Genomic DNA, 21643 nt, shown 5'->3' with positions numbered 1-21643 from the left:
GCTTTGTTAATTTATGTAAGGTAGGAATCATCAAACCATAATTTGAACTGACTTTATGACTCTAAAGTTCTTTTTTAGGGATAATATTACCTCTTCTTAGAATATTGTCATCTTAAAAAAAAAAAGTCATGGAATGAAAGAATTTGTTAAACTGTAGAATACTATCTATATAGGTATACGGGATGGTTATTACTGTTATCAATTATTCAGTTAAGCCAGAGAGTGAGAAAGGAAAATGGAAAACAAGCAGTCAAAAAGCTGAAATTGAGGGGTGTTTCTGGATCTGTTTTTAGGGTTTTTTTTTTTTAAGATTTTATTTATTTATATGACAGAGAGAGATACAGCAAGAGAAGGGAACACAGCAGAGGGAAGTGGGAGAAGGAGAAGCAGACTCCCCACAGTGGGGCTCCATCTCAGGACCCTGGGATCGTGACTACCCAGGAGGCCTTTTTTTTAGAGTTTTATCTCTTGGTTCTGAAACCATGATTCAAATCTATCACTTCTGCACCCAGCGTTTCTGACTGTGTCCTCATTGTGCCTCTGTACCTGACCTGGCCAATGTGCCATGTCTTTGACATCTTCCTTAATGTCCTTTGACATGTATGGTCCAATGTGTAATATAGTGCTTCTCTTTCATAAAAACACACACAGACATATACACCGATGCACACCAGGGACCTTTTAATTATTATCTCTTTTCTTCCATTAATGCTTCCCTTCTTTGGGTTAATCAGAAGAGTTATGATCCCAACTTCAGTCCCTGTTCTATATAAAGATACAAACTCATAACAATGCACTCACCTGTCCTTATTGCCTTTATCCCTTGGCTGGTAAGTAATTTAGTTTAGTGTGCCTGTATCATGTGCCCAGAAGGAGCCATTCTCTTGATGCATGGTGGTGAGGGCCAACCCACTGTGGCCTCTGATCTGGAGGCAACGGCATCACCATTTTTGGTGACTGGCCTAAGGTCCGGCTGTTTCAACAACCCTAGAATGGAAGCATTAACTTCTTTCTCTTTCCCTGTTGGGAGAAAAGAAGATATAATTGTTAAAAGAGGCTCATTGTCCTGTATCAAAACCCTTGGAGTCAGAATTCAGAACACTGCACAATTTTTAAAAGTGCATTAGGGAGGAGGCATGTACTATAATATATGCATGATATCCTCAGCAGGGTCTGGGGCAGTAGCTTATAACCAAATACTTTAATATTTCAGCGACAAAACATATGGAGGAGGCACTTTGGTGGGCTGAGTATCATAGCTTCACATTGGGCCAGGTTGGGTTTAATCATTAAATGATTTCTGGTTGGACCAGGTTTTGCAATTAAATGAGTTTTCAGTGCTTTGGGGATTTTCGAACTGTGGATAGATCAGAGATCACAGCCCTGTAATAACAGAGGAGTCACTATATAAAATAACTCTCCAGGCCATTGTGCCTTGTTATAGAAATTTGACTTCTCTAATTAGAAAGCAGTACACACTTTCTTATAATTGAATGCACCAAGTTAGAATATGGTTGGTCTAATTTGGTGTTTTATTAACTTGATAGAAGTCCTGGAACATTCTGTCTATATACCCCCCCCCTTTTTTTATTATGTTCAGTTACCCAGTGTATAGTACATCAGTAGTTTTTGATGTAGTGTTCAGCGATTCATTAGTTGCTTATAACACCCAGTGCTTGTCATAACACATGCCCTCCTTAGTACCCATCACCCAGGTTACCCCATCCCCCTCCCCTCTGAAACCCTTTTTTGGTTCCCGGGTCCATAGTCTCTCATGGTTCATCTCCTTCTCTGATTTCTCTCTCTTCAGATTTCCCTCCCTGCCCCTATCATCCTCCATGCTATTGCTTATATCCCCTTTCTTACAGTTTCGGTAAGACACCAGCTCTCAGTGTATTCAAAAGTGGGGTAGCATAATCACCCTCCCCTTTTTCTCTGCACAACTGAGGAAATGTCAGCATAAAGGTAAAAATGTTTTGGAGGTTCTGAGGGGTTTGGGAGACTTTTGGCAATGCTTATATATCATTTTTCTCCCCCGATGGTTTCTTTTTCCTGGAAGTGAGGCCACAGCCAAACACTCAAGGTGTCTTATAATTCCAAAGTCATTTTCAAATATATTCTGAATTTTAATGCTGAGTAGTAATTTCTCAGCATGGTTTCATTGTCTGTTAGGGTCACAGCTTAACGGACCAGAGGGCCGATCAAGGTCATTGTATATGTTAGCGATGATTAAAAGAGAAAAGGCAGGCATATGGGATCTTGATTGTTTCATTGAAAAACCCAAAACTGTTCAGGAACTCATAAATTAGCCATGTTTAATGTTTATAAAGATAATTAGGGAAAGATTGCTTCAAAGTAATAACTGTTATAAAAATGAGCCCTTTTTAAAACCCTGATTTATAAAGCACTTATTTGCCTTCAAGAATTTTGGGGGCTGATTTATAAGCTGATTCACCATCTGTCTCTTCTTGGCAAAACAGGAGAAATGGCTGGATACTATTTTAGGAGCTAGATTAAAATATTAATTGTATATTTTACATGAACAAGAAACAGGAGGAGGTAGTAGTTTTGCCTTTGACTATGGGTGACTCCTTTTTATAAAGTATCTTCTAAATTGCTCTACTTTGTGATTAGATAAGATGAAAAATATATTGTAAATAGGAAAAGTAAAGCTTGAACATGAATAGTGCTTTTTTTAAAAAAAATATTTATTTATTTTTATTTGAGAGATGGTGGAGAGGGGCAGAGGGAGAGAGAAAGAGAGAGAGAGAGAGTCTTCAAGCAGATTCCCTGCTGAGTGTGGAGCCCCGCTGCGGGAACTGATGTGGGGCCAGATGGGGACCAACCAGGGGCCCGATCCCAGAACCCTGAGACCATGACCTGAGCCAAAATCAAGAGCTGGAAGCTCAACCAACTGAGCCACCCAGGTGCCCCTGTTAATGAGCTTTTAATCAAAACGTTTAGAATTTTTTTTTTATATTTTAATTGAATTTATTTATTTATTTTTTGACTTTATAAACATATATTTTTATCCCCAGGGGTACAGGTCTGTGAATCACCAGGTTTATACACTTCACAGCACTCACCAAAACACATACCCTCCCCAATGTCCATAATACCACCCCCTTCTCCCAAACCCCCTCCCCCCAGTAACCCTCAGTTTGTTTTGTGAGATTAAGAGTCACTTATGGTTTGTCTCCCTCCCAATCCCATCTTCTTTCATTTATTCTTCTCGTACCCACTTAAGCCCCCATGTTGCATCACCACTTCCTCATATCAGGGAGATCATATGATGGTTGTCTTTCTCTGCTTGACTTATTTCACTAAGCATGATACGCTCTAGTTCCATCCATGTTGTCGCAAATGGCAAGATTTCATTTCTTTTGATGGCTGCATAGTATTCCATTGTGTATATAGACCACATCTTCTTTACCATTCATCTGTTGATGGACATCTAGGTTCTTTCCATAGTTTGGCTATTGTGGACATTGCTGCTATAAACATTCGGGTGCACGTGCCCCTTCAGATCACTACATTTGTATCTTTAGGGTAAATACTCAGTAGTGCAATTGCTGGGTCATAGGGCAGTTCTATTTTCAACTTTTTGAGGAACCTCCATGCTGTTTTCCAGAGTGGCTGCACCAGCTTGCATTCCCACCAACAGTGTAGGAGGGTTCCCCTTTCTCCGCATCCTCGCCAGCATCTGTCATTTCCTGACTTGTTGATTTTAGCCATTCTGACTGGTGTGAGGTGATATCTCATTGTGGTTTTGATTTGTATTTCCCTGATGCCGAGTGATATGGAGCACTTTTTCATGTGTCTGTTGGCCATCTGGATGTCTTCTTTGCAGAAATGTCTGTTCATGTCCTCTGCCCATTTCTTGATTGGATTATTTGTTCTTTGGGTGTTGAGTTTGCTAAGTTCTTTATAGATTTTGGACACTAGTCCTTTATCTGATATGTCGTTTGCAAATATCTTCTCCCATTCTGTCAGTTGTCTTTTGATTTTGTTAACTGTTTCCTTTGCTGTGCAAAAGCTTTTGATCTTGATGAAATCCCAATAGTTCATTTTTGCCCTTGCTTCCCTTTTGCCTTTGGCGTTGTTCCTAGGAAGATGTTGCTGCGGCTGAGGTCGAAGAGGTTGCTGCCTGTGTTCTCCTCAAGGATTTTGATGGATTCCTTTCGCACATTGAGGTCCTTCATCCATTTTGAGTCTATTTTTGTGTGTGGTGTAAGGAAATGGTCCAATTTCATTTTTCTGCATGTGGCTGTCCAATTTTCCCAGCACCATTTATTGAAGAGGCTGTCTTTTTTCCATTGGACATTCTTTCCTGCTTTGTCGAAGATTAGTTGACCATAGAGTTGAGAGTTCTATTTCTGGGCTCTCTATTCTGTTCCATTGATCTATGGTCTGTTTTTGTGCCAGTACCATGCTGTCTTGATGATGACAGCTTTGTAATAGAGCTTGAAGTCCGGAATTGTGATGCCACCAACGTTGGCTTTCTTTTTCAATATCCCTTTAGCTATTCGAGGTCTTTTCTGGCTCCATATAAATTTTAGAATTATTTGTTCCATTTCTTTGAAAAAGATGGATGGTACTTTGATAGGAATTGCATTAAATGTGTAGATTGCTTTAGGTAGCATAGACATTTTCACAGTATTTATTCTTCCAATCCAGGAGCATGGAACATTTTTCCATTTCTTTGTGTCTTCCTCAATTTCTTTCATGAGTACTTTATAGTTTTCTGAGTATAGATTCTGTGTCTCTTTGGTTAGGTTTATTCCTAGGTATCTTATGGTTTTGGGTGCAATTGTAAATGGGATTGACTCCTTAATTTCCCTTTCTTCTGTCTTGCTGTTGGTGTAGAGCACAGATGCGAAAATACTCAACAAAATACTAGCCAATAGGATTCAACAGTACATTAAAAAGATTATTCACCACGACCAAGTGGGATTTATTCCAGGGCTGCAAGGTTGGTTCAACATCCGCAAATCAGTCAATGTGATACAACACATCAATAAAAGTAAGAACAAGAACCATATGATACTCTCAATAGATGCTGAAAAAGCATTTGACAAAGTACAACATCCCTTCCTGATCAAAACTCTTCAAAGTGTAGGGATAGAGGGCACATACCTCAATATCATCAAAGCCATCTATGAAAAACCCACCACAAATATCATTCTCAATGGAGAAAAACTGAAAGCTTTTCCGCTAAGGTCAGGATCAAAACGTTTAGAATTTTATTCAATTTATACACCATAACAATAAAATATCTGGGACATAGTATTTGATGATACTCCAGTTCTAGATGTAGAAGAAATTTCTGTGTTTCCCGGGATTAATATTTTCCATTAATTGAGGGCCTCGGACATGCCACACATTGTGGTTATTTTTACTATCTCTAACGGTCCAGCAGCCATGCAGGGTTCAGACTGTGTTCTGTCACCAGGCAGGAACTTGAGGATGAAGGAGCTCATTATTGTGCCCAAGATGGTACCTAGGTCTGTCTGACTCTGAGGGATATTCTCTCTTTTTCTGTTCCGTACTTGACCTTGATTCTTTGAGAAATTTGGAAAATCACAAGCAAATATTCTATAAACTAAAAAGAGTTATACCAGTGGTCTAGACCATCAGACTTGGGGATCGAGGTGTATTAAAATTGGTCTTCTTGTTCTGAATTGATGTCTTCTACTATCAGCTACATAAAATATGTTCACTTTCTAACCATCAGAATTCAGTTCTGGTTATGTTTTCCACTTAAATCTGTCTTGACTCTCCTTAAACCAATCTGAAATGTAAGCAGAGACATAGAAACCATGTGCCTATTCCATGACGGGGGTACAAATTGTCTTTCCCATCCCCGTCTGTTTGTCTTAATTGGCTCATCTGTCTTGCTTAGATTGTAAACCCTTTGGGAAACAGGGAGCTGTGCTGTGTATGGAAGCCCCAGAACTTCTCAGGTTATTATTTTCCATTAGGAGAGACAGCAGTGATCTAAGAGTGATCATTTTCTGTGGGTTTGGCTGGAATGTCTGGCCTTGTGAACACAAGTCCGGCATACACGTACACACCGTTCTTATCTGCAGCTTTCCGTGGCTCTTGCAATCTGGTGCTCTTCAAAATTCTGTCTCTTGGATGAATTTTTCTCCTGAGAATCTAATTCTGGGAGAATCTCCACTATACTTATAGATTTAGCTTTTAAAAAAGTATTTCATATACTTTATAGAAATTTTGGAGGAAAAATATAGGAAATAAAGAAGGAAATATAATCCCATAAACTAGTATAACTTCACTTACTGTCATTTTTTTCCATAAGAATGTTTTGCAGTGTGCTTTTTCTATTTAATGTATTTTTAACATTCTTCTGTACGTTAAACATTCTTCTATAAACGCTGTTTTAATGTCTCTATATTAGTCTACTTTACAGGAATGCCAATCCCTTTTTTCCTGTTGGAGTATTTCATGTTTTTTTCTTTTTGTGGCTATTATGTAAGTATACTGCTTGTTGTATTCATTATTATAAACAATGCCCTGATGAACATCTTTGGAGCCTTAAATCTTTTAACCTACTTTTATTCCCTTCTTAGCTTTTATCCATTAAGTGTGATTATTTGATCAAGGGGCATGAACAGTTTCAAAGCCTTAATACATAGTAACAATTTGTTTTTATCTACATTTTTTTAACAAAGTAATGGTATCAACATGTAAAAAGAAATTCTACAAAACACAGTCCGATAGAAAAATTGGCAAATGTCTTGAAAAAGCATTTTCTAGAACAGTAAACCAAATTGTGTAGTAAATGTGAGAAGATGCTCCCCTTTAGTAGTAATCAGGGAAACAAATCAAAACTACAAGAACCATTTCACATCCATAAGGTTGGCAGAAGTTAAATCTGGCTTTCACCAAGTGGTTTTGAGGTTATAAAGAAACTCATGCTCTGTTGTGCAGGCTGTCAATTGCTCCAATTCTGGAGAACAGTTCACCAAGATCTCCTAAGGGAGAGTAGAAGATGCACTTACACTTATCAATACTGGAGAAGATTCTCCTGAAGTGCACAGAAATTTATTACAGTGTTGCTTCTCCTAGCAAGAAGCTGCAAACCTTTTCCAAGTCCATCTCTGGAAGAATGGATAAGCAGAGTGTAATATTTTCATACGGTTGAATACTCTAGATCTGTGAAATGAATAAACCAGAGCTACATTTATCAGTACAAATCTTAAAAAGGAGGCTTCAAAAAAAACCCCTGATTTTTGTGCCTTATGTATCTCATTGGATAATACTTAAAACATATAGAAATTATTTTATATTATTTTTGGAGATATTCACGTGGAGTAAATATATCAATAAGCATGCAGGAGAATGAGAAATTCACAGTAGTGATATACGGAAGGAAATGGAGTGGAACATCTGCATATGGCTTTTAGTTCTATCTGAAATTTTAGCTCTTCAGCTAAATGAGCAGTATGTAGTGTATGTAATATTATTCCTGTATACTTTTTAGCATTCTGAAATATAAACGAACAATTTTACTTCCCCCGACACTAGAAGTGATTATCCAATCCTGCCGCTCTTCCTTACACCGACCACCCCATGGCTGATGGCAGTTTGGTAACGTGGTCTCCATTGTTTAATTTGGAATATTTTCTACCTGCCATGATAGGTTTGACCTCATTGGTAGATCCATAAAACCAAGTTGAGCCTGCCTGATGGTAACCACCAAACATTTTGAAGATACTGGCAGGAGTCAGGGTATTTTCTAGGGCAGTACAACATATTTTTTCTCTGTAAAAATTACCTGGCCCTGGAAGACTTCCAGATTGTTTCCGGCCAAGCTAGTAAGTCAAGTCCTCGCATGTTTATGAATATCTACAGTATAATCCTCCAAAGATGCTAGATGATGGTCAGTGACTTAGCTTGCAGTTGGACTCCTGTCACCATCTATGCGCTCCCCACAGCCCTACTTAGCTTGCACACGCTACAGGCCCTATTGTGTGGTTCTGAGACGGCCACCCCATCTTTCATTTATCAGTCACTTCCAGATTGTTCTTCTGCCCTTTTGGAATTTTCTTCTTTTATCTATTTGGCCAACCCCACTTATCCTTGAAGACTTAGTTTAAATGTAAATTCCTGGGCGCCTGGGTGGCTCAGTGGGTTGAGCCGCTGCCTTCGGCTCAGGTCATGATCTCAGGGTCCTGGGATCGAGTCCCGCATCGGGCTCTCTGCTTGGCAGGGAGCCTGCTTCCCTCTCTCTCTCTCTCTCTGCCTGCCTCTCCATCTACTTGTGATTTCTCTCTGTCAAATAAATAAATAAATCTTTAAAAAAAAAATGTAAATTCCTGGGGAAAGTCTTCCCTGATCCTCAGTGTTCCCTGTGTGCTGCTGAGTCCCCGTACATATCACCATCTGCACACTTTGTCCCTCACTTGTGACTCGTGGAGTGTGTATCTATCTCCCTAATTAGGCTTATAAGCCTCTTAGAGTCAGAGACTATGTTCTTCCTGTTTGTATACTTAATTGGTGCAGTACTTACCATAGAGCAGGTACTCAGTAAATGTTTGTTAACTTAATTGGAATTAGCAGTAATCTCAGTTGTGTGTGTATGAGACGGAGGAAGTGCAGAGGAGGAGGCTGGGTATGGGAGAGACAGAGAAAAGAAAAAGAAGGGAGAGATTGAATCAGCCATCCACCATCTTACTATCACCACCTCTGTGTATCTTTTGCATTTCACCTTTTTCTATTGGGATCCTTTCTTAGTGGATTACAATTATTCTGAAGTTCTATCCACCCGTTCGTAGTGTTGGGATGTCACCTAATTTAACGCCACCCGCAAATTTAATAAGCACATCTTTGATGCCTCCGTCTTAGGCCCAAGTATAGGCAGAGAGAGCTTATAGTTTAGGCCTTATTCCTGCATCTCCCAAGTGCTTGTGAGACATTTGCTCTCATTGGTTTTGTCTGAGGTTAAAAACTGGAGCCAGGATCCCAGTAATGACATATTTTATTTTTTATGCCTCATCTAGGAGATGAGGAGGGCTTTGGTCAGCAAGCCCCCCTCACAGAGACAACATTATGTGAACTTAGGCTCTGGCAAGAAATTTGGATTCTTTTTTTCATATAGATAAAGAATGTATGCCACTTCTGCTGTCCTCGTCCAGCGTGATATGGGTCCTCCGTGGACCTAATGGACAGATTCTACCTTAATTGGTCAGAACTCATGAGTGAATGTGTTGTGAATGCTGGGGACAGGGGGGTGAATGGGCTAGGTGTCCCCTCTGCCCAGCAGGTGCTTAGAGTCATGTGGCCAGGGTCAGAGACCTTTAACATGAGGTCAGGACATGAGCAGGGTCTCTGTGGGAAGAGGAGACTCTAGATGCCTAGCGTAGCATGACTGCTGTAAACCAGGGCCCCTGGGAAGGCATTCTGAGGTAGAAATCAGAAATGGAAGCTAAGACCTGAGGTCTAAGTGGGGAGTTGTGAGCTGAGAAGGTGAAGAGAAAAGTGTTTTTTTTCAATGTAGGTAGTGCCAAGGGGAGAGATATCAGATGACTCCTAGCTGGTGACAAAAGACAGTTCAGAAGTTGGAAGGTGGGGGAAATGCCAGAAGTGCCTAAAAATGTGCTTTGCTGTCTTCCTGATGTGTTGTTCTTCCTGATTCTATTCATTGTTGGTTCCCTCTAGAAAAGCACAGCCACGTCACCACTATGACCTGCACGAGGAACTTTGCCCTTTCTGGATGTCCGCGGCTCGCAAAGCCTTTTCCCTTTTCCATCCCCCACTTGAGATGGATGGCTGTTCCTCACAGTGGGTCTTGACTCCAGGCTATTTTTGTATGTGTATGTCTTACCATTCTCACGGCAAGCTCCTTGAAAGTGGGGATTGTGTCTCTCCTCTAGTCTTTGGGATAATCACTCCTGTCTCTATGGAGATTCTGGGATTCTCTGCATCTTTTTTCGCCCTGTGATGTTTTTAGTGACCTCTCCCCAGCCATTTTGTTCATCTTCCGGCAGGGAACTCCATCTACCAGCAGCACTCCGCTGCCTATTTTCTGTGGGCTGTCTATTTTTTGTCTTTGGGTCACTGATGAACAATAGACACAGACATACCCTAGGATGCCTCTCTGGCCTCCTTTTCTTCGTGGGGAGCCCAGGGTCAGGGGGACGGGGAAAGAGCTCAGAGAGAACCTACATGTATACATGTGAAAAGCTGGCTAGATGCCCACACGGAGACAAAGCCTGACAGTTCTTAGTTTCTAACTTTACAAAATACTGACCTTCTTTGTCAGTTTTCCAGCAATCTCTTGTTGACCAGAGAAAAGCAAAATAAGGAAACAAAAACCTTTAGCATAAGAGAGAGTATAGGAGAATATCCCAGATTCTTGAATGTTTTGATTATCTTTAGTTTACTTCTTTATGCCAGTGCATTTGAAGCGTGTTATTTGAAATTTAAAGTTCTGAGCTAGACTCACTGTAGTCAAATATAAAATGAAATTTATTTTTAGGGAGTCACCTCCCTACAAATCCTTATAAAAAGCCTTTATTGAGAGAGGAGGCAATAAAATCAAGTGAAAAGGAAGAAATTAAAAACCAAAGGTTAATGTGAAGCAAAGGAGGAAGGTTAAGTGATTTATGAGACAACTCAAGTGAGAGAAATCAACTCCCTTTCAAGGTTCACATGTCGAATGGAAGCACCAGCCGCCAGCAGCAAGTGAGTGTGTGTATAACAAGTGTGTGTGCACGCGCGCGCGCGTACGTGTGGGGGAGGGAGGAGGGCTGTGGGATTGGACGGCTGGACAGTAAAGAGGTGTCTACAAAGTAAGGAGCTGATGACTTGGAAAACAGGTAGTAAGGGGGCCGACTTTAGCCTCTTCTGTGTTGGCTAGACCACCATCTTATTGTTGCAGTCACCTGACCAGCTGAAAGACATTGATCAGAGGGCAGTTTTGGACTGACACGTCCCTCATTTGTGTAAATCCCGTTTCAGAACCAGTCATTGAAGCTGTCTGAGTACATATGGGTCAGAAGCAAAATGACATAAAAGTCAAGTCTGCCTGTGTGCTCCAGAGACTCCCTCTTATTGCGCAGGCAGAATGAGCATTTGGAATTTCATGGAACTTATCGTCAGAGCAGCCGATATCTACGAGCATGCAGAACACACAAAACAAGCGAGTAGCATGAAATACTGTTAGGAAGCAAGAGCAGATGATTCCCTTTGGGTTACACGAAGTACATGTAAATACACAGACTCTATCAAAACCCGCTGAGTGATCTGTGTGGTAAGTGCTGAGCTCTGTGAGAAGGAAACCTAACCCCTGCCCTCTTGAAGCCCATAAGCTGTATAAACTAGGATGCCCAAAGAGTTTGGGGTGGGGCCCCTGTGTGGTGTAGTTGGTTAAGCAACAGACTCTTGATTTGGCTCAGGTCATGATCTCAGGGCCCTGAGCTCGAGCCCCACGTCAGCTTCTGTGCTGAGTGCAGAGTCTGCTTGAGGTTATCTCTCCCTCTCCCTCTCCTTCTGTCCCTCCTGCCCCTCCGCTCTCTCTCTCTCTCTCAATCTCTCAAGTAAATAAATCTTAAAGGGAGAAAAAAGAGCTTCTGGTGTAGAGAAGGAAAATTCTCCCTTGCTAAAATGCGCCAGTATTCTGAGTACTTTGCATTAGAGGATCAAGTTGAAGCAAGTGGTACAGAGGGGCTAAAAACTAATTAAATTCGTTTTGGAAAATTGTAGGAAATTGCCCATTTCAAGTATATTTGCTGTGACCTTCTCCTCTACTTGTTTATTCCTTCTGCCACCTCCACCACCACTTGAGGCCTTTAGTGTAACCAGTTATTTAATTTTGCTCAGACTGCCGGCGGCCAAAGGTGGCAATGTAAAATGTAAATGGTGTACTTTAATTGCACTGAAAATTCCTCCATATGCTACCTTTTTTGTTCCTGAATACCTGATGGAAAGTTCATTGATGAACTTTATTAGTGAATCCAAAGGGACCATAATTGGTCTTTCGTTTATTATTTTTAATTGAGACTGTCTGACAGCTTTATTTAAATACTTTCCCACAGAAAAGAGTGGGGATTTCTATGGTAACTTGAGACTATTTGTTCTGTACAGCAGATGACAATGTACATTTCACTATTTGGGGGTTTCTGGTGTGAAGTGTATTTTTGTCTGGGCTTTATGTAGGTGGCAAATGTAACATCCTAAAAATATAAACTAAACTGTCGGGGCACCTGGGTGGCTCAGTGGGTTAAAGCCTCTGCCTTTGGTTCAGATCATGATCCCAGGGTCCTGGGATTGAGCCCCGATGGGTCTCTCTTGCTCAGCAGGGAGCCTGCTTCCTCCTCTCTCCCTGCCTGCCTTTCTGCCTACTTGTGATCTCTGTCAAATAAATAAATAAAACTTAAAAAAAAAAAAAGAAAACTTTCAGACTTTTAGTTCAGGGCATTGAATTAAAAGGTCCAAAATGAGATGCAACCTAATCCTCAAAACAGAGTGTGCCTCTTTTTCTGGGTAATTCTTGTACCTATCATTTTGTAAGCACTTGCTCTTCTAGATACATCTTTACTTCCAATGTCCTACTTTGGTTTAAATATTCTCACCCTGAGCTTATTTATTATCTCACTGGAATCAATTGCTCTCTCACTTCTTAAATCTATACCTCCTCTAGCACTTAATGTTTGTTAGTGTACTGATATCTTTTATTGTCTGTGTTTGGACTTGGGTGGGGGCTTCCTGAAGGCAGAAAATGTGCTATTCAGCTTTGTAGCTCTTACACTTAACACAGCTGGTGCCAGACCCCAGAACAGATGCCCAGTAAATGTGGAAGCTGAATTTGTTCAAGGTTCACTGAGTTTTTCTATGTCTGTATTAGAACATGAGGTCAGTTAGACAGCTCAGGATATGCAAGTCACAGTCGGCCTTGACCTTGGGTAACTTACAAGCGCATGCTCTGGGAGTCCGTTAAAATGGCAGCATGTCGTGGGTCTGTGAAACCATGTGGCTCATTAGAGGTCAGTAATACTCTCCCTGGTAATAGCCTTTAGTATAGAAGCCAGAAGGCCTCATATACCTGTGAGGAGGCTAGCAAGACACATACTTTCCTGAAGTGTCCTTGGGAGAAAAATTACAGAGTAGAAAAGTTTTGTTTAAGGCAGCAAGCATTGGTTAAACACTGGCTATTGTGAGACCAGACATACATCTTAAAAATAAAATGCTTTCTTAGACCTGGAAAATACTATTCAAGATAGTTGTGTATTCAAGATACTTATTTCAAAGAGAACATCTTGAGTTGGTAACCATCACCTGAGCTCTCTCTAGAACCAGCTTTCCTCTTGATCCTAAAGTTTCTACAGATGACAACATTCATTTTTCCAGTTACCCAGACTCAACATATTGAGTCCCAGTTACCCAGATTCAACGTAGTGAGTCCTTTTTTCTCTTTAAAAACAAACAAAAAAAAACTTACCAAAATTTCTCAGTTAGTCGGGTGCATGTGGCTTCATATTTAGCTCTTTTTCCAGTTCTACCATCATTTTCCTTTGGCTCAGCGGGTCCTAGTGATCACATATTGTTGCCTACACCATGAATCCTAACTTCCCTGCTTAGGAGGTAGCTCTAAATCTGGCGTGTTATCATATACCACCTGAGGCTTTATGGGGATGTCTGTTAACTTCTTATTCGGAAGGCTGACGCCCCCACAGCGGCGAGGATTGGACAGGGGAGGCAAGGTAGAGAAGGGTATAGTGGGCTCTCCCCACAACTGAAGAGGGAGGCAAAAGTCATGTTTCTTCAATTGTGTGTAGTGCTTTTAACTTCTGAGTACGCTTTTACGGATCCTTATCACTTTTTCCCTTACTCCACCTCCAGACATTTGTTGAGCACTTACTGTGTGCCAGGCATTCGAGAGACAGACCCCAAAGAAACCATTTCAGCCTGAATTGCAGAAAAAATTAGGGGTGCTTTGCAAGCATATAAAGAGTATATCTTACCCTGTGTTGCTCATGCACAGAGTCTGCAAAGTCTATTGGAAGAAGGTCAGTGTGTCCAAAGTAAAAGGGCATGGAGGGTCTTTCAGGTCTTTTGAAGGAATTAGGCTGTTGCCCAAATATGTTAATGATTTTATGCTCTCAAGTAACCTCCTGAGATAAACAGAAAAGATATCACAGTCCCCATTTTATAGGTTTTATAAATGATTGCAGTATAGCTAAGATGTTCAGTGTCTGGCCCGGTCGTGGTATCCTCCAACGTTTTAGAATCCTCCCACTTTCAACACATTCATTCCTTCATTCATTTACTCTCATTTAGCAAATACTTATGTGTTTAGGCCTCTGGGGTAAGGCCTACAATTAAGGATCAGTATTACGTGTTGCACTTATAACACCTGGTAAAAACAGGAAGTCCTTGAATGGCCTCACTTTAAGTTCCCATTCTCCTTTGTTCATGCCAGTAAGGTCCCCTGGTCAGACGGACACCCCCCTCCCCCACCTTTAACCAAGGGGCCAGGCACAGATGCTACTTATCCTCACCAACCTGCCAAGAAGCCAGTCACATTGTGCTGTGAGAAATGGGGCATAACACCCTCTCTATGCTACAAAACCTGCCTTCCACAGCTGTTCCTTGTGTTCCCAAGTACAGCCCCTGTGGAGCTCTGCATGGTAGGCAGGCCTCTTCTGGACTGTGAGTTCATGTGACTAATGACTTGTTGTCTACCACACCTGTCCAGTATAGAGTGTCATGTACCAGCGATGTCCATGACCCCAAAGTAGGAATTCTTCCCTTACCAACATGGAGACTAGGGGGGCCATTAAAACCGTGCCACAAACACAAATTTTAAAGGGAGTAAGTTTCATCAGCTGCCTTTGCATAACTTACATGATGAAGCAAACCAATACTAGAGCTTTTGCTCTGGAATTAAGGAAAGCATTTGCATCAAAGGACTCCTACTACCAATATTGCATGGAGGAGTTGTTTTTGTGGCAACTGCCAAGGGGAAAGGCAAGGGGAACAACTGAATTTGTGTTCTGTGTCCCTGCTTAGTTCACGTGAAACAGACTTTCTGGTTTCGGCAAAGATGACTAGCAAGAGGTACTCAATCCAGCAAGCATTCTCTTTCGGCAGCATTCTGTGATGGAGGCAGATTTTCTTGGGAGGTCAGAAAGGCTCCAGAGGCAGGTAAAAGGAAGCAAAGCACATTTTATTGTGACTGTAAGTGAATGGAACTGCCTAGTTGTAAGCACAAGGGGAGCCAACCAGTTGTTGATTTTGACTTTAATAAAATACTTTCAGTGAATGCTGCATAACCAAAACATAAATAAACTATGTGGACTGAAATTATGGATGAGGCACTACGGGAAAAACATTTAAGGAGTTCCTGAAAACATTTGTTGTTGTGTGGATCTTAGGGAAGCTGCTCAACTTCCCTTTTATCCAGTCCCTTTTGTTCGTTCAGATCAATGACATGACACTGTTGCACACTTAGAGGAGTTTCTCCCTAGACAAAAATAACTAAGAGTGCCTTATGGATAAGAAACTGAACTGATGATTGGGAAGGAAGACCTGCATTGTCAATTTAATCTTTGCTTCATTTTAGCATTTGTTAAGTTGATGTCCCAGCTGTGAACATTGCAAAGAAAATACTAAAGTATTCCAATTAATTAAACTGGAGTCATGTTTCCACTCCTTGCTTATCTAAATAAAATATCTGGGCCCTGATGATATTTAAATTATACATAGTTTGAAAAATTATGTTTGTGTAGAATATTTACCTCTTTGTGTTATATATTGAGATCCTAACGATGTTTTTAGGTTTTGCATTATAGCTTTAGAAATCAAATCCCAAAGTTGTAAAAAAAAACAAAAGAAAAACAAAACAAAAACCAATCAGAGCCTAAGCTGCAAGGTTATAGGAAGCTTATACATTCAAGGGTATAGTATTTGCCTATGTTAGTTCATTTATGCATAAACCCAGTTTATTTTATGTAGAAAATTTTTGGAAGAGCATTTCTAATTGGAGGTGGATTTTGGCTTGTTCACTTGGTATTATTCTAGGCCTACTACAGAGTCATGTTATCTTAGTTCTAATCATTTCTCAGGATTCTGAGGGACAAACTGACTAATGAAATGAATTGAATCAACATCTAAAATATAAATAAGTTTCCCATGCTTGCAGCTCTTCTCCTTGATTACTGCACCTTTTTGATTTCTCTCCTTTATGAGATTTCAGAGCACAGGAGGCTTAAGTTTCTGACAAGGAAGCAAAAAAAACAGCAGAAGAGTCTAGTGCCCAATGGGACACCATGCAGGAATCAGACTGTTGAGAATTAGACTGTTAAGAAAAAGCTCCACCATCTCAAAATCTGCCCCTTGAAAATAATAGCAAAAATAATTATTGCAAATAATTTATTAAAACACATAAATATGCAATGCATAATTTTTACTTTATCTTGTTCCACAGGCATAACATCTTTTCATTATTTAAAGCTTTTATATATGTATATAATATATATATTATATATATATTTTATATATATATATTTAAAAACTAATGTTACTTAGAGAAATGGGACGATACTCTGAGTATTGTTGAACTTGGTCTTTTTATTTTAAAATCAATTAATTAACATCTAGTGTATTATTAGTTTCAGAGGTGGAGCTCAGTGACTCATCTGTCCCATACAATACCCAGTGTTCATTACATCACTTGCCCTCCTTAATGTCCATCACCCAGTTCCCTCTAGCAACCCTCAGTTTGTTTCCTGTGATTTAGAGTTTTTTAATCACAGGAACCAGTTTCCTTCTCTTCTTAAATTCTACATGTGAGTGAGATCATATGATAATTGTCTTACCTTGGTTGATGTATTTCACGTAGCATAATACCTTCTAGTTCCATCCATGTGGTTGTGAATGACAAGGTTTCATTTTTTAATAGCTGAGAAGTATTCCACTGTGTGTGTATGTATATGTATGTGTGTATGTATATATATATACATACACACACATATATCCCGCATCTTCTTTATCAGTTCATCTGTCAGTGGTCATCTAGGTTCTTTCCATAGTTTGACTATTGTGGACATTGCTGCTATAAACATTAGGGTGCACATGCCCCTTCAGATCACTACATTTATATCTTTGGGGTAAGTACCCAGTAGTGCAATTCCTGGGTCATTTCAAATTTCTGAGGAACCTCCATATTGTTTTCCAGAGTGGCTTCACCATCTTGCATTCCACCAGCAGTGTGAGAAAGTTCCCCTTTCTCCACATCCTTGCCAATATCTGTCATGAACTTGTTTTTGTTTGTTTGTTTGTTTTTGTTTGTTTGTTTTGTTTTTACTTAATTACACATTTGGACACCTGCCGTGGCCATGCACATAGATAGATCTCATTCATTTTCAAACGGTAACCGTTCCATAAACCCTGCTTTTGTTAGCGAACATTTGGATGGTCTTCCAGTTTTCATAATTTCCAACATTATTACAGAGGATAAGTCTTTTCCAACTGTGGGTGTATTTCTGTGCATTAAATTCTTATAGTGGATATTATAAATTTAATAATAATAGCAGAGCTGTTGGTAACTTTTGGGTCCCTACCATGGGACAGTCATTCTGCTGGAAATGTACACTATTCCCTTCTAATCCTTATAGCAACACTATTAAGCAGGTTCTTTTGTGTTTCCCCATTTGATAGCTGAGGAAATTAAGCCATACAGAGATTAAGTAGACCCCAAAGTTATGTAGCAAATAAGAAGCAGAATCTAGACTTACACCTAGATCTTTCTGATTTTATAGTCCATCATCGCTGTCCTTCTGGCCCCAATGGCCGTGTCTGTATCAAGTATTTAACTTGCTCTGTCCAAATGCATTCTCTTCTCTCCGCGGGAGCTTCTGTTCCAGATTCTTCTCTGTTCTGCTGTTCTGGCCTCCTGATAGAGAAATCTTTAGGAACTCTTCTTTTGCCTGTCTATCTGGAGACAGGCCAGAAGCAACTAGTTCTTCTCCCATTTGCTCCTTTCTGAATTCCATATCAGGCTCTGTTGCTGAGACTGCATTCCTACCTAGGTCTGAGAGATGGAGAAGGAGCGTTTCCTCTGGGTTTCCTAGATTTATAATGCCTTTGCTGTGAGCCAGCAGATTCCAGCTGACCACCAGTCTCTGAAGCAGTCACAAAGAGCAGCTGTCATCATAAACCGGTGGCAGGGGCGAGGGGGAGGGGAGGAAAGAAACATTACTGCACTCACAATATGGAAAGAGTGATAGATACTCTCTGGTGCTTTGAATTACTCTGGTATAACCAGGGAGTGGGGGCAGCCAAGTAGATGTACTGGGAGATGCCAGCATGTCATTTGGTAAAATTCATATTGCCGAAAAAACCAGCATCCGGTCGCTGATGTTTAAGCAACCTACGTGAACCATAGTATACAGAAAATATAGTATTTGAATGACTTCTGGGCATCGTGTAGGAGGAGTACATTCTTCTGGAAATTTTCTGTATGTGCATCAGAACCCAGCTCCCTCTTAATCTTTCCCCACTTCCTGCAGCAAGCACTTGTCCTTTTATTTTGTTTTATTACTTCTAAACAAAGTTGTTTTCTAACATTTATTTGTTTTGGCTCACTATATGTTAGACAGCGAGGTCCATGTGGGCATGAGTCCTATTTCATTTATCTTTTATCCTCACCTGTATTTTTCTCCATAGTATTTGCTTCCTTTCTTCAATTCTAGTCTGTTACGCACCTTCAATTCAAGTCTTTATTACGCCTGTCATGCCCATACAGGTGCAGCGATATCTGTGGAAGGTACGGCTTCTTCTCTCACCAACTCATAACCTGATAGGAAGTTTACTTCTAGAACACCCTAGACTCTGGCATATTATCTAACATGGAAGGAACTCAATACATGCTTATTTGTTTGTTAAATATTTACTGGTAAGGCAACTGACTCACGGTTATTAACCAACTTGTCCGCTCAGTCATAAAACATGGGTTGCCATTGTCTGTCGCCATGATGCAGTTTCCAAATGATCTGTCCGCCACAATTATTGCTGTACACTTGGAGGAGGGTGGTATGCCACACGTCATGATCAGTGCTAATGATCATAATAATTAGCTTGTGAGACAGAGAGTTGGTCAGGGGCCATACATACATAGTTCTTACAGTAGTTGTGAGATCTGCATGAATTCTCTAAAAGATTATCTTTGGTTCCAAGGTATGTCTTCTTGGCATAGAGCCCCCACACTGGCCCTATGTCTAGGCTAATTAAATTATAAAAAGAGTTCTTGTCACTTCACAAGTTCCATTGTGGTATTTTCCCCCATAGCAGATTCATGTTTTCTTTTGTTTTAGAATTTATTTACTTTCTTATGCTAGAGCTGTTACCACAAAGTAGTTGCTCAGATTGGTCAGTGTTTACCCATGCCTGTAAGTTCCACTAGTATTTGACCAGTATAAGAAAGAAAGAAACTTCTGGAGGATATTGCTCGAAGGTTGTTGTCAATGAGGTTGCCTCTTCGCATTGGGTGCATAAAAACAGGGATCACGTGCAGCCCACATGGAAATAGACCTGGAAGGAAAGGAAAATGACTTGAGGACAATGGGATATAGCCTTCATTAAGTATCCTCAGAGAAGGCAAAACAATTTAAAATGTTGGATCGTAGGAACTGATAATAAAACTGCATCCATTTTATCTTACGTAAATTATTGAACTACAGAAAAAAATCAAGTCATTTAATCTAAACGCTACAGCTTATTGGTTGTAAGTTCTATTAGAAGACTGAGTCATTCTTGCTATCTCTTTGCAGAGCAATAACTGTAAATTTCACCCTATATGTTCGCGTCTACATCGCTTCTCCAGCTAATAACCACCGTTAATAATATTCTGAAATTAGACACCCGGGCTGTTAGACCATAACTGTAGCTTGTCTATAGGTGAACAGAATTTATTTATTCATAAAGAAGTTAATTGGACAAGTAATTTTTGAGAAATGTCTTTAGAAATGGGTATTCATTGAAAGGGAATGAGTGAGTGTTCACATATATATTTATACAACCTAACGGTTTATTCCATGAGCAATTTTTGGAAAACCAGATTTATAGTTTAAAAAATATAGAAGTAAGCTTATATGTGGGCCCCCTAAGGAAAAAACAGATAATTTTAAAGCTCAATTGACTTCAAATAAAACAATTCTTCAAATTAAAAAGAAGCTTGCAGGTGTCATCTGTGAGTCAATAGTGTAATGAAAACAGGGCATTTTAACTTCTTGGAATCCTAGTGTTAAGTTATATGTGTGCCCACTAAATAGTTTCTCTAGAAACTGTGGCATATAAAGGAGATGTTAAATAAATGTCAAAGACTGAAGAAATTGACTTTTCTCCCCACCACCCCATCTGCTCATTGGGAGACTTCATTTTGGATGACCTAAGAGAGGCTCAGGCATCCCATGTGTCCTGAGAAAAGTCCAGAAAAGAGATCCCCAAAGTAGTGCTGCCCTGGAGACAGAAAAGGACCAAACTAAAGCTGTAGACATTTGAACTAATTGGACCACATATTGATAGACTGGTTTATTTTAATCATCTTAATGAGGACACCAAATCCAATAAACTGCACAGAAATGAAAGGGACTACACACCAAATTAGCGTATGAACAGCTAATTCTATGGCTATGCATGTATTATGTGAATGAAAACATTGGTCCCCATCCTGCCTCTCCCCAAATAAGCACACAAATTCATATGTGCTAAACAACCACATGTCCCCAAGGGAATTCTCGTCAGCTGCTGGAGCAAACCAGAAAGGCACAGAAGTAGTTTCTAATTATGAAGAATAAAATAGCAGCTTTTATATACTCTAAGAATTGTACTGTTTTAAAATAATCATTAATGAATTGATGAAAGGACTTCTGATTGTGTAACTGGCTAATTGCAGCCTTATCAAAACTCTGGATCTGTTCTTAGATTTGTACTGCTCATGAATAGTTAATTCTGAACATATTCTGCACGCAGAGACTAGAAAAGGTAGAGCTCTCAGCCCTGATTTTATACACTGGAGCTATGCTTGAACAAAGGGGTTTTTAGGCTGTTACTGTACACTGTAGGGAGGAGATATGGGAAAGATATGGATAATTTCCATGAATTCCTCTAAGGACTCATATGTGAAATAGAGGAGAGTCTGCTGTTTTTTTGGTAGACTCATCTTTGTTTTGCTTTAATTTGCTCTCAGAATAAAACACTCCAGAATTGTCCTTTGGGGGGCTGTTACTACGGATTGGTTAGTTACTTTATTGACTGTGTATTAACATTCTCTGAACTACGTGTTCTGCCTGTTTCTTTACTAAATTATACTCTCCGACCTAGGCAGATGGCAGTGCCTGTTTCAGAGGGACATGTTGCTGTGCTTTTTCCTACATGTGAGTCTGCTAGTTTTGGGGACCATGTCCTTCTCTTATTTCAGTAGTCAGTAATGAGAGATCACATTACAAAGTATAGAGGAAATAAGAAAGACTTTGGTTTCATTCATTCATTTATTCCTTAGGCATTCATTAAGCACTTTCTTTGTTCCAGATTCTGTAATCTAGGGCCATTAAAAAAAAAAAAAATCCCACATATTCTGTCTTTCCTTATTTGCCCTACCCAATAACATGCCTCAGACTCT

General features: G+C 40.0%; 1 protein-coding gene across 3 annotated transcripts in view; it reads left to right on the top strand.

The window, feature by feature from the left end:
- Positions 1-21643, top strand: part of FAT3 (FAT atypical cadherin 3) — a 660150-nt gene that overhangs the window by 255245 nt on the left and 383262 nt on the right. The window lies entirely within an intron of this gene.

Source organism: Mustela putorius, unplaced genomic scaffold, assembly GCF_011764305.1.
Source record: "Mustela putorius furo isolate JIRA1106 unplaced genomic scaffold, ASM1176430v1.1 tig00001069_pilon_pilon_pilon, whole genome shotgun sequence".
In the NCBI taxonomy this organism is placed as follows: domain Eukaryota; kingdom Metazoa; phylum Chordata; class Mammalia; order Carnivora; family Mustelidae; genus Mustela; species Mustela putorius.
Note: the sequence above shows the minus strand (reverse complement) of the source record. Positions and strands in the feature narration are given on the sequence as shown.